The 13,910-nt window shown below is 34.8% G+C and overlaps 1 protein-coding gene across 25 annotated transcripts in view; it reads left to right on the top strand.

The window, feature by feature from the left end:
- grik1a (glutamate receptor, ionotropic, kainate 1a) overlaps positions 1-13,910 on the top strand; it is a 104,764-nt gene that overhangs the window by 18,685 nt on the left and 72,169 nt on the right. For 8 of the 25 annotated variants that reach the window (XM_087270607.1, XM_087270599.1, XM_087270604.1 and 5 more), the window contains exon 2: positions 1,777-1,905. The exons of the other annotated variants lie outside the window; for them this stretch is intronic. The gene's annotated coding sequence lies outside the window, so the exon portion shown is untranslated. The remainder of the gene's footprint in view (positions 1-1,776; positions 1,906-13,910) is intronic. 25 annotated transcript variants of the gene reach the window in all.

The raw sequence follows: 13,910 nt of genomic DNA, 5'->3' as shown, positions 1-13,910 counted from the left end.
GAATTGTTGACTTCTGCTGTCTTCATTCATTAAAAAAAAAAAAAACACAGATTTCTTCACAATTTAAAACGGCATCTTTGGAGATCTTTTCTGTTGGAGATACTGTTGTCTAAAAAGCCTTACACATACATTAGCAACGGTATAGCAGAAAATGATGGCAGTTTTAAAACCTTGATTTTTCTAAACCGCTGTATACCTTGAAAACAGTTATTGCCCCATGCCTATTGCAGGTTTCAGCCCCAACCCTGATCAAACACAATTAAATCAAAATGAGAGCGAGTAATAAATAACAGATTCATAGATCACACGCATCATCTTTTTTTCATTAAGTTTTTTTTTTCTTTCTCTCAATGCTGAATTAATAATGATTGAGTTGACATTTTGTTCAATATATTATTTTAGTATTGTTTAGATATTCTAATAAATGATGATTATATTTTGATGATTATGACTTTTTTTCACTTCTGGTCACATGGAATGGCTTTTGGGAGGGGCTATCAGGGCGTGTCTTGTTACTGCTCTGCCTTCATCCGTTTGCCAATGTTTTTTCATTTTGTTATCGATACCTAGCTTCCAACAATCCAGTCGGTTCCCAAAGGATGAAATCATGCACCACTTTACATTTTGTTTTCTAATTTCAGGGCCGTTTCAAGTGGATTTACATCATGATAGAGGAAAAAAAGGACATCTTAACTTGTTTCATGACATCTTTAATGAATGTTATGGTAAAAAACGATCATATTTGTTTCCTTTATCAATAAGTAATTTCAGAAATCATGCCAATCAAAATTGGTACGTTTTGGGTGAATTGTAACTGAAACTGTAATTTCTGTCAATTTTATCGACACTTGAGAAAAATATTATAAAAGTTTTGTGCAATTCTGTTATGGAAACCAGACTAGTGCCAGCTGTGTCCAGTTGGGTGAGTCCTAGTTGATGTGAAGTACTTAGATGCAGGTTTCTATCAGAAGGAGCAAATTAAATTGCTTGTGAACTACATGCACATATAGTATCCGCTGACACCATTTACCATCCCACAGATTTTGTAACTGTATGAAAGCAATTTCGTAGCTCTGGCTTTGGTCCAACTGTGTCAGGCAGGAATATTACCCCAAAAAGTCTTGCCTAAGATCTTAATAAACCCTTTCTGTTTTTAAAATCTTGGGGCGTATTTTACTGGGATCATGAAGCTGCATCAGCTCATTCGTGCGAGTGCTTTAAAATAATCCCTGCACTCTGGAAGTGTTGACTGAGGGAATGTGTTGGGAGTATTTCAGAGGCCATGTGGGGAAATTAATCCTTTTAGATTTGGATCCGTGTGACCTCAGAAGTTGAGCAGGACTGTGAAATGGCCCTGCTCTTTGACCGTCAGCAGAAGCCTGTGTGGATATGGTGAATAATCTGGTTTCCCGAGCCAGTCTTTTTAAACACTCCACAAAGTGTTTGTCAAATGTTTAACGACTAATACAAGTGGTAAATATTTGCATCAGAACGTACTCCATCTGATTGAGTAAGTGTGAAATAACAGTGAGCAAATCTCAGTGTTTAGAGTGAATCCCATGAGAAAATCAACCGGTTTGGTCACAGAAATTTGGAAATGGCTAATGTCTTCGGCTTTTTCTTTCTCTGCGAGAGCATTGGTATGCATGCTGACTCCTTATCCCCTTTGTGTTTTCTTGTGTTTGTCAGAAGGGATGTGTTTGAACAAGATTTCATGAATTTGAATGAGAGTGAAGGTTTTTTCTTTGATGATGCATTTGGCCTGTGTGTTTGCAGAAATCATTGTGATGTCTTTATGAGGAGTGTGTGGAATGCATCATAGACAGTGGCAGAAATGTTGAAGGGATGGACAGAGGCAGAAAGACAAGAGATTGTGTCCGAGATTCAGCAGTCACTTATGTGCAGGTTTGTGTTCGTGTGTGTGTGCATGCATCATTTGTTGTCATGTCCATTTGTGCTTTTGAAGGGTTCTAGACTCATTAAATATTTGATTCATCAACAACTGTGTGTACATCTGTTCGTTTGTCGGATGCTTTTATCCAAATTGACTTACAAATGAGGAACATTTGTAAACATTTCATCTTATGAGCTACAATATGTGCAGCAAAACATTGAATGTTGGATCTACTGAAATATGGCAGAAAGTATTAGATAAAATGATGCTGCGCTTAAAATATTTGAACAAATTAAAAGGATTTTGATCAATACAGGAGGTGGCATGGTGGCTTAGTGGTTAGCACTGTGCTGGTTCGAGTCCAGGCTGGGTCAGTGTGCATTTCTATGTGAAGTTTTTATGTTCTCCTCATGTACACGTGGTTTTCCTCTGGGTGCTCCGGTTTCCCCCACAGTCCAAAGACATGCGCTATAGGTGAACTGGATTAACTAAATTGTCTGCAGTGTATGTGTGTGCATAAGTGTGTGTAGATGTTTTCCAGTGCTAAGTTGTGTCTGGAAGTGCATTCGCTGCATAATACATGTGTTGGATAAGTTGATGGTTCATTCCGCTGTGGTACCCTCTGATAAATCAGAGACTAAATCGAAGGAAAATGAATGAATGATCAATAAAATTATAGTTAAGGAAATATCATTTAAATAGGCATCTATGTTGTATGTAAACCAATATTTTTTCAAAGTTGTAGAGGTTATTTGTACATGAACAATTTATGTTACTTACACAGGCATATTTCGGATATGTGTAAAAGACGTTGGGTAACACATTGAGTTAAAAAAATACATGAAATAGCTCCCCAGAGCTCCCCTAACTGGAGTGTGACAGCAAAAAAAATCAATCCAGGCTCACACAGGTCTCATCCCACATCTTGTGCTTTATTCTGTCACAGGCCGGGCCTTTCAGAGGAACAAGGAAATATATCAGTCGTTTTCATGTTAGCTAAATAGCTGTATATAATCAAAGTGAGATCTATGAAAAAATAACATGATTTCCTTTAAGTGAAACATAAGCACACATTGCTTTGCATCTTATTAACACAACCAAGCCTTAAAAGTACATTCTAGACCACCCCTTTAAGTTTACTGTCCAACATCACACACCCAAAAATAATTTTAGGTTTTTCTGACTGAATTTGCTGCCCAATAATTAATGTGGGGTGAGTTTTGCTTTGTGCCCTGTCTCTCAATTTGAATTAAAATTTCAATAATTGCTTTATTGGCATGACAATTGTTACAAATGTATTCCCAAAGCAGTTATAAAGTTTACATAAAAAGTAACATACATATATAATAAAAAAACAGTACACACAGTAAATAGTAGTAGTAAAAAAATAAATAAATGGTATTTATATATAAGAATTAAATAAAATATCAACAATACATCATATTATTCAATATATCACATTAATATTCAATATATTATATTACTATTCAACATTAATTATTCATACAAATCAATACAAAAATAGATCAGAATAAACTACATTTTTAGGATAAAACAGTAATAAAAACAACATTAATCAGTATATTTACAATAATTCATTTATAATCATCTAGGTGTGTATGTGTGTGTGTGTGTGTGTGTGTGTGTGTGTGTGTGTGTGTGTGTGTGTGTGTGTGTGTGTGTGTGTGTGTGTGTGTGTCTGTGTGTTTGCAGGCACATCACTGATGTTTTTATTGGTCTGCTCTCTCTTTTTGTGACAGGCATTAATGTATTGAGCCGCTAGAAGGACACACTCATTTTTTTCCCCTAGTAAATATTTAAGCTTTTTTTTGTCTAACTCAGTGAATTGTGGGTAAATGCTCTGTAATTTGGTGTGGAATGTTTCTCGGATGTGCTGATAGTTTGTGCAGCGGGTGAGGAAGTGTTCCTCCGTCTCTCTCTCTCTCTCTCTCTCTCTCTCTCTCTCAAATCAATAACCATCTCCTTATTTTTAGGAATGTTTAGCAAAAGGTTTGAATTTTCAGTTGGCAGTAAGTTAAAGGCACTGTGCTTAAAAGTGTCCTGCATATTCAATCTGATCTCACAGTAAAATGTAGCTGTTTTATTGTTGGCAAATTAATGGTTAATTTGAACAGGGCTTGAGGAGAAATGCATATGCAAATTTGCCAAAACATAAAATGGTTACATTTTTCTCTTGAGGAGAAGGAGCCACATAAATAAAATACAAAGTGCACATTTAACTTGAATTCTCTATGATTATTTGTACTTATAAATTTAATAATTCCATTGAGTGGAGCAAAGGGAATATTAAATATTGATTTTAATTATCCTACAGTACATTATCTTAATCAGCCATGTTCTGTGTTTGGCTTTTTACAAACTCTTTAAAAAATGTATTGTTGTTTTGCCAAATACCAAATAAAGTAATGCTGGATAAAAACTCTCACAAATCATGCTTTTTTTAAACTATCATGTCACATTCAAGGATTACCGAGCGGAGCATTTAGTCAAGACAAAAGCAGAATGGTTGATGACAATGATATATTGTTAGACTGACATGACAGATATGTAACATTGAAACTCATCAACGGAACATCTCCCAGAATGATCCAGGAGAAATCATCAAAACAAAAACTGACTAAAACTACAAAGCAATTTGTGTGATCTTTCATGGAATTACAAGTTCAGATCGGTTGAGCAGACTCAAAAAATAAACCAAACTTTGATGCATTGAAAATCAACTGCATATTATATTTTGCACCAAAAGACTTGTAAGTACAAAAATATTCCTACAGAATACGAAAGTAAACAAAGAGAAGGGGAAAGCTGGCAGACCACACAATGTTTGTTAGTATTGATTGTATCCCTGGTCATCGTACACATGCATTCCTTCAGAAACACTATACATTTTGAGAATTAAGCGCAGATGCTGCTTGAAAACAATGTGTTAATGAACTACAAATGATTACAGAAGTTTGTCCGCAAGCTAAAGGAGAATTTGCTAAATAATTTTATAAAATTATAATAATAATAATTTAAAAGCAAATTATATTGCAAACATTAAGATGTTGCCCATCCCTAGTCTTGGTACACTTGTTTGGTGTACACTCAAGTGCTCCATTCACATCCACCTAAATGAATCCTACCAAATAGAAAAACTAACTTTAGTAAGACTAAACATGACAGGTGTGAAAGTACACTTGATAAGCAGAAGTGGTGTTATTTTTGGTGCAAAAAGGTGTAAACTGAATTTAATAGGCTCTATTCTGCTTGATTTGTTATATTATTTGGCAGTCTTTACTCTAAATGTTTTTTTTTCAGTCTGACTGATTAGTACAGGTCAAGATATGACAATATTTGATCACTTTCAGCAGCATTAGTAAAGCAAAATATTCAATGTTTGCTTGATTCAGTGGCACTTTTTATGTTCTGCTCTTCAATAGGGCTGACTTATGGCTCTCTATAGGGACAAGGCAAAACACAACATACCGGGGGCCATGACAACTGCACACTGTACATTCATACTGTATAGAGCATACCTTTTAAATAATCAAAAAAGCACATTGATATTACTTTGTGCCACTTTTTAAAATATTGGGCCGTAAAGTTTAATCTTCTAAAGGTTATTGAGCTCAATATGTGGGGGAATAAATGAAGGCACTTAAAGACCAGCAGCATTTCAAGGCTGTATTCAGACATCATTTCTAAAAGGCCTTTGAGATTTAAATTTGAGTAAAGTGCTAAGAAATGATGAGAGATCTTAGCAATTGACTTTAATTGCACACATGCTTCATCAGGGTGTATATTACAGCTATTTCCAAAAAAAAAAATCAGCCATTTTATAAATCAAAAGGCCTACTGTTTCTTTCATCATCCAGTTCCTGAAGGAAAATGAGAAGGAATAAATATGCGAGAATGAGAAAGAGACACAATGTGAGCTAAAAAGCAAAAAGACAATACATTCAGTACAGTTCAGAAATGGCAACAATTACCCACAATTCAGCTAATTTGCATCAGTTTAAATGTAATAACTGCCTAACCTCTGAACCATTATTATTTATGTGGAGAATTTTGTGGGAAAAAAAAAACTTTGAAGAAAATATTTCCACTCATGGGTTTTTGACAGCCAAATTGCACCTTTTCAAAGTTCTTTTTGGTTTCCTGTAATATGATATCTGGTCTGCACTAAACTGGCATCTTATTTCCTATTTCTATAGACCATTTTGAGCGAAGTATACAGTAACAATGGTCCTGAAGTTTTTCCTCTTTTACATGTTTCCTTTCCATAGTTCCCGAGAATCCAATAATGTCAACATATTGATAAATATTCTTATGATACCTGTTTAAATGTTAAGATATGACTGAATTACCTCTTGTTACAGTTGTAAAATTGTTTGACAAGAAGCAGGAAATGTTTATGGGCCAACGTCATCACCACAAAAACATGAAATGGGCTATATTCTATAAGAATCTAAAAATGTAAAAGATTAATAAACTATAAATACACTTAAATAAATAAATATAAATGATTTAATACATAATACAATTTATTAAAAAGAAAAATAAAATGTACTACAAATATATATATATATATATATATATATATATATATATATATATATATATATATATATATATATATATATATATATATATATATAATGACTTAGTTCTACTGTGGATAGAAAAAAAAGTCATAATCATGTAATAGACACAAAATATATCTAAATAATATTTAACAGATTAATATTTTTACTCCATAAAATAACACATTGACAAACAAAAACATACTGAGCATTTTTAATTTGTAAAAAAAAAAAAACTTTGCCCATATTTGCAGCATTCGTTGATCTAAGAGACTTTCAGCCTAAAGCAATACTTGTAGTCCATAATTTGTGCCAAACACTGGAGTTTGTGTTGGCTGGTAAAACATTCTTCCCACTTTCTAAGACCAGCACTTGGAGTCTTTGAACTGTCTGTTGATCAAAGCCAGAGAGCAAGCACTGCATACTGCATTATGTGTATGTCACCTGTCAGCTGCCCAGGTTCTGGGAGGAGATAGGACGTGTTCTTCATTAAACTTCCATGAACTGCATAAATGCATTGTCCCATGGGAATATTCTCTGCTGTTGTGGATAATGGCCGGTGTATAGTATACCAAGCTGTAGATTGAACCAGGGCAGTGATAAAATATCAACAAGACACTTTTTTTTTCATTCTTTTGTTCTGAAATTCTGTTGTCATGTACATTTTTGGCATATTACTGGATTGACCAGATAATATTCCATGATTGCTATACTCCATGATTTGATATATTTGAATAAAATCTGCATATACCTAGTCATAGTTGAATAATAAGAGCTCAGTATGGAAATGGCCATACTGTGAGCCTCTGTGTAAAACCACTGTGAAAAATAAAGGAAAAAATCAGAAAACAAAACAGACTGTTGCGTGACTCACAAGGCATGCTTGCAGTATTTGCATGTATATAAGGTTACGGTTTTTACATCATCCAGACCTAATGAGCTACCGCGTCAGCAGGAGATATCATTAATATGCACACCCCAGGCTGCGTTTGATAAGCCACAAAGTTTCCTATTGAGACAACAATGATCATTTTCCTCCCTTAGGGATTTTCATATTTTCCTCCCTTAGGGATTTTCATATTTATTTTCATATTTATCTAAGTTTATATAATACTTACTAAGTATGCAGGACTTTTATTTTGAAAATGGGAGATGCAGATTGTGAATCTGAATAACAAATATTTAATTTAGAGTCTGCTAAATGACTAAATGTAAATGTAAATACATTGCTATGCAACGACTCCATGATCCATCGGTCCACATCCTCTCCACCCTGAAAAGGCATAAAGTGTGCTTACTTGTATCTTTAGTTAACTGATCATGTTTATTGTGAAATTTGCCGAGTTATTTTCTACAAACACATGCACAGTAGACACAGTAGTATGTGAATACACGTTTACGGAATCATGTCAGTCACTCAACTCTTGCTGTCATTTTTTTCTGAAGTTAAATGACCACAATACACTTTATTAAATGCCATCTGTTTATGCAGAGGTTGATATTAATTCCTAGCTGTGTTTTCACAGTTTCACAATGCAGCACGATACATCTTTGTCGGTCTGTTTTGTCGAGTTCAATTATAATTTAGACAAAGTTTTATCCACAAAAGCAAAGCTCACTAATTTTCATGAGACTTTGTAAGCTGGAAACAGAATTTTTCACTAGCAAGGAAACAGATCTGCTCAAGGTTAAAATGCGCGAACAGACGATCAATGGAATGAACCGGATTCCACCAAAGCCCCCTGAGGTGAAGAAGCAGACATTCAGGCGCACATCACTAATGCGCACTTTGAACAACAACAAAAAAAAAAACTTGTGCCATTGACTTGAGAGCTTTTAGTTGGTCAATGGCGCTGTCTACTTCAGTTGCCTCAAAATAGCAACGTGCCAACAATGTGCTTTTACACACCTACAGTACTTTTCAAACCAGCATCCCCATGGGTGCAAATGCATTTACTATTTAAACAATGTGGTGGAGACTGTAAAAATGATACCTGTGGCAGGCTGAAACTAGAAAAAATCCTTGTGCGGTGCCTGATGCTGCATTTCGCTGGGTGAATGATAGGAACCAAAGTGTCAAAGCAGGTGACTATTTTATTAAAGCCCTCAATTGACTGTGTGTGTATGTTCTATGTTTAATGTTTAAATTAGACTTTTTTCTTTAGTATTTGAGAGCTTCATACTTATCTGTAACATTTATGAATTCATCATTTTGGAAAATGAATAAACTTCGAGTTAGACAGCATTTATGCTTACTCATCAAAGAAAAAACAGTAAAGTATCAGTTTTAATGAGATGTTTGCTTTTGGTTGTTGACTGTAATTGAATACATGCGTGTTATTTCTATCATTTACTGAACTGATAGAACTCTTAATCAATAACTCAAGTTTTGCAATGACAGTTGGCTGTCATTATATAGAGCAATTTTTTAATGTTGAGAAACGTTTCAATTTCTAATATTTATAAAACAATTACTTGTAATATTAACACATTTATAATATTGGCAACTTCTGTCAAGTTTTTCATTCATTTATAAAGGTAACTCCACCATTTAATTTATTATAACATGCTGTGATTCTGTGATAGTCCAAATCACATGTTTATAGAGCATGTGATTGGCTGTTGGTTCCAAAGGACCTATAATATCAACAATGCAAAGTGCCATTAATCTAAAAAGTTGTACTAACTAGTAGGGCTGCACGATTGATCGAAAAAAGATTGCGATCTCTATTCGACTCTTTACGTGATCCTAATTCTGCTTTTCTAAGATTCAGCCAGTTATGTTTTCAAGTTCGGGAGAAGGATAAAAATGGTCACACAACTCTTTACGATGCTTTTCATACATTGCTCAGCAACATACACACCTCCAAATGGTGTTAACAGAGTCACATACTGTATTTATAAGGTGTAATTCACCCCAAAATGTAATATCTGTCTTAATGTAATGACGTATATGCGGACATGAATACATGCATGAGCTGACGCACTGTTTGTTTACTACCAAGAGGATGCGCACGTGCCCGCCAATGATGTCTACTTTAGTGAACAGAACCTGCACAGGCTGTGAAAAAAACAGGTAATGAAGTTTTGAATAACGTTCAGTTTGTTGTACAGAGCGATCGTTTGGGAAGTGTGATTTGCATGTATGTTTCTATTTTTTCATTCAAAGTGACGGCAGCCATGACATGAGCACACTCGGCAGTGAAAGTGAAACCGAAAGCATGCACATTTAAATGATCATACCGCATTTTGGAATTATGGTTACGAAAAGCATTTGATTTTTTTTTTTCTTTCGAAGCGAACCCAAAGTGTTGTGCATGAGAATAAATGTTTACTGGGTCAGTATGACTACTCTAGCCTACATAATGTTGAATATAATGCAAGAGGGATGCTGATGTGAATCTGAATAACAAATATTTCATTTTACCAGTGATAAAATGGTCTAATACAGGGTGTCTGCTGGGTCCTTAAAAGTATAAAAAATTTATCAATCAATTTAGAGAAATTTAAAGCCCTAAAAAAGTATTAAAAAGTATTAAATGCTGTTTTACAAGATATTAAATGTTGTATATCAGTATGCTACAGTTTACCTGTATTTAATCTTTGAATATTGGGATGTTGTGTAGTTCATGATATCAAACAAATCCTGTTAGATTTGACTTCACGCTGCTTTGTTTGCTGCAGTGACCAGGGAAACACTGCTATTCCTGCTGTTGTAAAGGGGCCACCTGTGGGATTAGCATTTTTATTCTATATACAGTTGAAGTCAGAATTTTTAGCCCCCTTTTTGATTTTTTTTTTCTTTTTTAAATTTTTCCCAAGTGATGTTTGACAGAGCAAGGAAATTTTCACAGTATGTCTGATAATTTTTTTTCTTCTAGAAAAAGTCTTATTTGTTTTATTTCAGCTAGAATAAAAGCAGTTTTTAATTTTTTAAAAACTATTTTAGGGACAAAATTATTAGCCCCTTTAAGCAATTTTTTTTCCCCGATAGTCTACAGAACAAACCATCGTTATAGAATAACTAGCCTAATTACCCTAACCTGCCTAGTTCACCTTATTAACATAGTTAAGCCTTTAAATGTCACTTTAAGCTGTATAGAAGTGTCTTGTAAAATATCAAGTAAAATATTATTTACTGTCATCATGGCTAAGATAAAATAAATTAGTTATTAGAAATAGGTTTTTAAAACTATTATGCTTAGAAATGTGCTGAAACAATCTTCCCTCCATTAAACAGAAATTGGTGAAAAAAATAAACAGGGGCGCTAATAATTCAGGGGGGCTAATAATTCTGACTTCAACTGTATATACAGTTTTAGTTTAGGACTCATTTCTTGGAATTAGTATTTAATAAATATACTGCAAGTTAAAATGTTGGCATTGTTACTAGTTGTAACCTAAAGTGGTGATGAAGTCTAAAAATGTAAGTAAAGAGTTTTAAAAAAAGGTCATAAAAGGTATTGAATTTCATTCTCTGTTTCCTGTATATACAATATAATAATGTTGTCAATGGCAAATAATGTCTCATAATAATTCAACTTTAGAATTATGACTTGTTGTATAAGATAGATAAGACAAAAGAAGATACTTTGAAAAATCTTGAAAACCTGTAACCATTGATGCCCATATTATTCAATTTTTCCTACCATGGATGTCAGTGGTTACAGGTTTTCAACTTTCTTTAAAATATGTTATTTTGTATTCAACAGAGGAAAGAAAGTAAAACCATTTTGGAACAAGTAAATGGTGAGAAAATGAATTGTAAATAAAAAAGTTCAGTATGAAGAGTCCAAATGTATACCGAAATAAACACATTTATAAATGTTTTTTTTTTTTTAGTTTGGTGATCATTTCAGTGTGTAAAATAACACAATTGCTGACACCTTTATAAGTTCATAATCAAATTCATAAAAATATGCAAAGTAAAAGCACAAACTGCAGATCCAAAGCACATAACATCCTATGTTTATTGCAAGGGCAGAATGCACATAATGACACAAACATCATGGCAGAAAATGGATTCATTAAAGTTGCAGTCTCCCAAGGTGAACTAGAAAGGCTTTGGACATCCCTAGGGGACCATTTTCCAATGAATAGAAATAAAGCATTAAGCATTTTCGAGTAACCATCATTGCCTACGCACACGTACACAACTGTCTATATCCCGCTCTTGCTGCCTTTCCATTCCACTTTAATTTTGCCTGACGTCTTAAAGACAGTATAAATCTATCTGGTTCCAGTGGCTGACTTTTTACATTGCAATTAAAGGAGGAGTGAAGCCAGATTGATTTGGTGTTTCCAGGATGATAATAAGAGATCAATCCCTCAGACTTTTTAGTCATAGTTGAAAAAGCCAGAGTAAATAAGCGTAGCGCGATTGGATAGTTCCTCAGAAACGAAGCGAGGCTTGTTTGGTGCCAGACTCATTGTTATCAACTCTCCTTGATGTTAGTGCATCTGCCTCGTCTCAAAAAGCTCCAGGCTTCATTCTCATCTCAAGCCCCCTGATCGGACCCAGTCTGACCATCTCGCACTATATGAAAGCAATCAGTTTTTCACAGACGAGATCTCCTCTCCCTTCTCCCTCTGTGGAGCTCTCGGTCCGCGCTCTCTCCCCGAGGGACTATCTGAACATCAGACAGCGTTATCCACAGCAGGACTTTTTGGCTTTGCTTTAAGTCCTGCTCATTCCAATTCAGCTTTCAAAAAGCCAAAACAAGCCACTGAGACCGGCTTTCACAGAAGCTCGTATCCACAGTCTGATGAGCTTCATCTCACACACATTAACATTTCCATTTAATTATTCTTATCTTCATTCACAGTCTTTTCATTAAAGAACCAATCTGTCACTTTCACTGCTGGAGGTTGGCTGTTTATTGGCGAGTTAATGGCTCATTATTTTCTGCCGAGACCTGTTTGTTGGCCATCTATGAATAGAGACGGATCTTAGGTGGATATTCTCCAGACAGATCTTGCATTGTATTTGAGTATTATGTAGTTCTTGTGTCTTTAAAAGTAATATGTCATGACAATGCACTTGGTAACAGATGCTCATGCATAATTCTGGAGATATACTTCAATGACCGCTTGGTCCAGACATTTACGTAATGTTGACTTGGCACCCTACTGGGTTAAATGGAGTCTTGATTGGCATATTAAGTAACAGAGTCTGTTGTTTTGATCATAATTGTTTGCTGATTCAGAAGTGAACGTTCTGTTTTGATCTTCGTGATTGTCTGATTTGCATGTGAACGCTGAGAAGAGATGATGTTGATTATTAACCTCATGCAGTTGTGATAATAAGTCTCTCTGGCGGTGAGGGAAATGATTTAAAAATGGCATGCTAAAGGTCAAACTCTGTGTTGGCCAATTAGTCCACATTTCTTAAGTAGAGAATTTTGAATGATTTGCCATTTATGATTTTCCAAATGTTATAGGATTGTTGACTATCTCGGTGTAGCCTGTTTAGCTAATGGCATCACATATTCTGTCTTAAAGAAACACTTCACTTGTTTTGAAAATAGGCTAATTTTACAATCCTCCCCCAGAGTTTAACAGTTGAGTTAGCCTAGATTAAAATAGATAATTGAATCACATTAGACCATTAGTATCTTAATCAAAAAGAACCAGAGTTTAGATAATTTTCTTATTTATAGCTTGACTCCTCTATAGTTAAATTGTGTACTAAGATTAACTAATAACCAAGACTAATAAAAAAGTTGCTGTTTTCTGGGCTGATATGGTTAGGAACTATACTATCATTCCAGCGTAATAATCAAGGAACTTTGTTGCAGCAACTGAAAATAGTCCAGAAAAAAAAAAAGAATCCAAAAACATAAATAATAGTATGTTGCTGTTCCTTTTTACGCTTACCAGCTGACACCTTACCTTCGTATGGATGGCTTTACCACTGTTGCCAGTTTGTCCAGTTAGCTTGCCATGTACATTGGTGGAATTGAGATGCAGAGAGGAGTTGACCACAATGACGTAGCTCGAGTCCTGTAAAGAACAGTTCCAGAAAGCGTGTAAGACAAAAACAGAAGCCAAAAAATAAACAAGTAAATAACAGGGTGAGAATGTGGTAAAATTGGAGTGTGGTAAAAAAAATAAGGCAAGGGCTTTTCTTCTTCTGGATTGCTTTTTAAAACTGTCAGTTGGGTTTAGGGAATTGGGTGGGTGGGTTTATCTGTACTTTTGAAAATACTATTGGTTGGGTTTAGAGAAGGAGGAGGGTGGGTCAGTCGATCAGTCAGTCAGTCAGACAACAGCTACCTCTAGTAGATTTACATGAGAAAAGCAGACGTGAATGGCACTCATGAGAGAAATTTGAGATCTCATAAAGCGTACACAGCGGCCTCCTGGGATGTATTTGGCGCATTCCAGAAATGTATATAGGGGTACGTTTTTAGAATGAGTCTGGGTTGGAT

This window comes from Danio rerio, chromosome 10, assembly GCF_052040795.2.
Source record: "Danio rerio strain M-AB ecotype USA chromosome 10, GRCz13ab, whole genome shotgun sequence".
NCBI lineage: Eukaryota > Metazoa > Chordata > Actinopteri > Cypriniformes > Danionidae > Danio > Danio rerio.
Note: the sequence above shows the minus strand (reverse complement) of the source record. Positions and strands in the feature narration are given on the sequence as shown.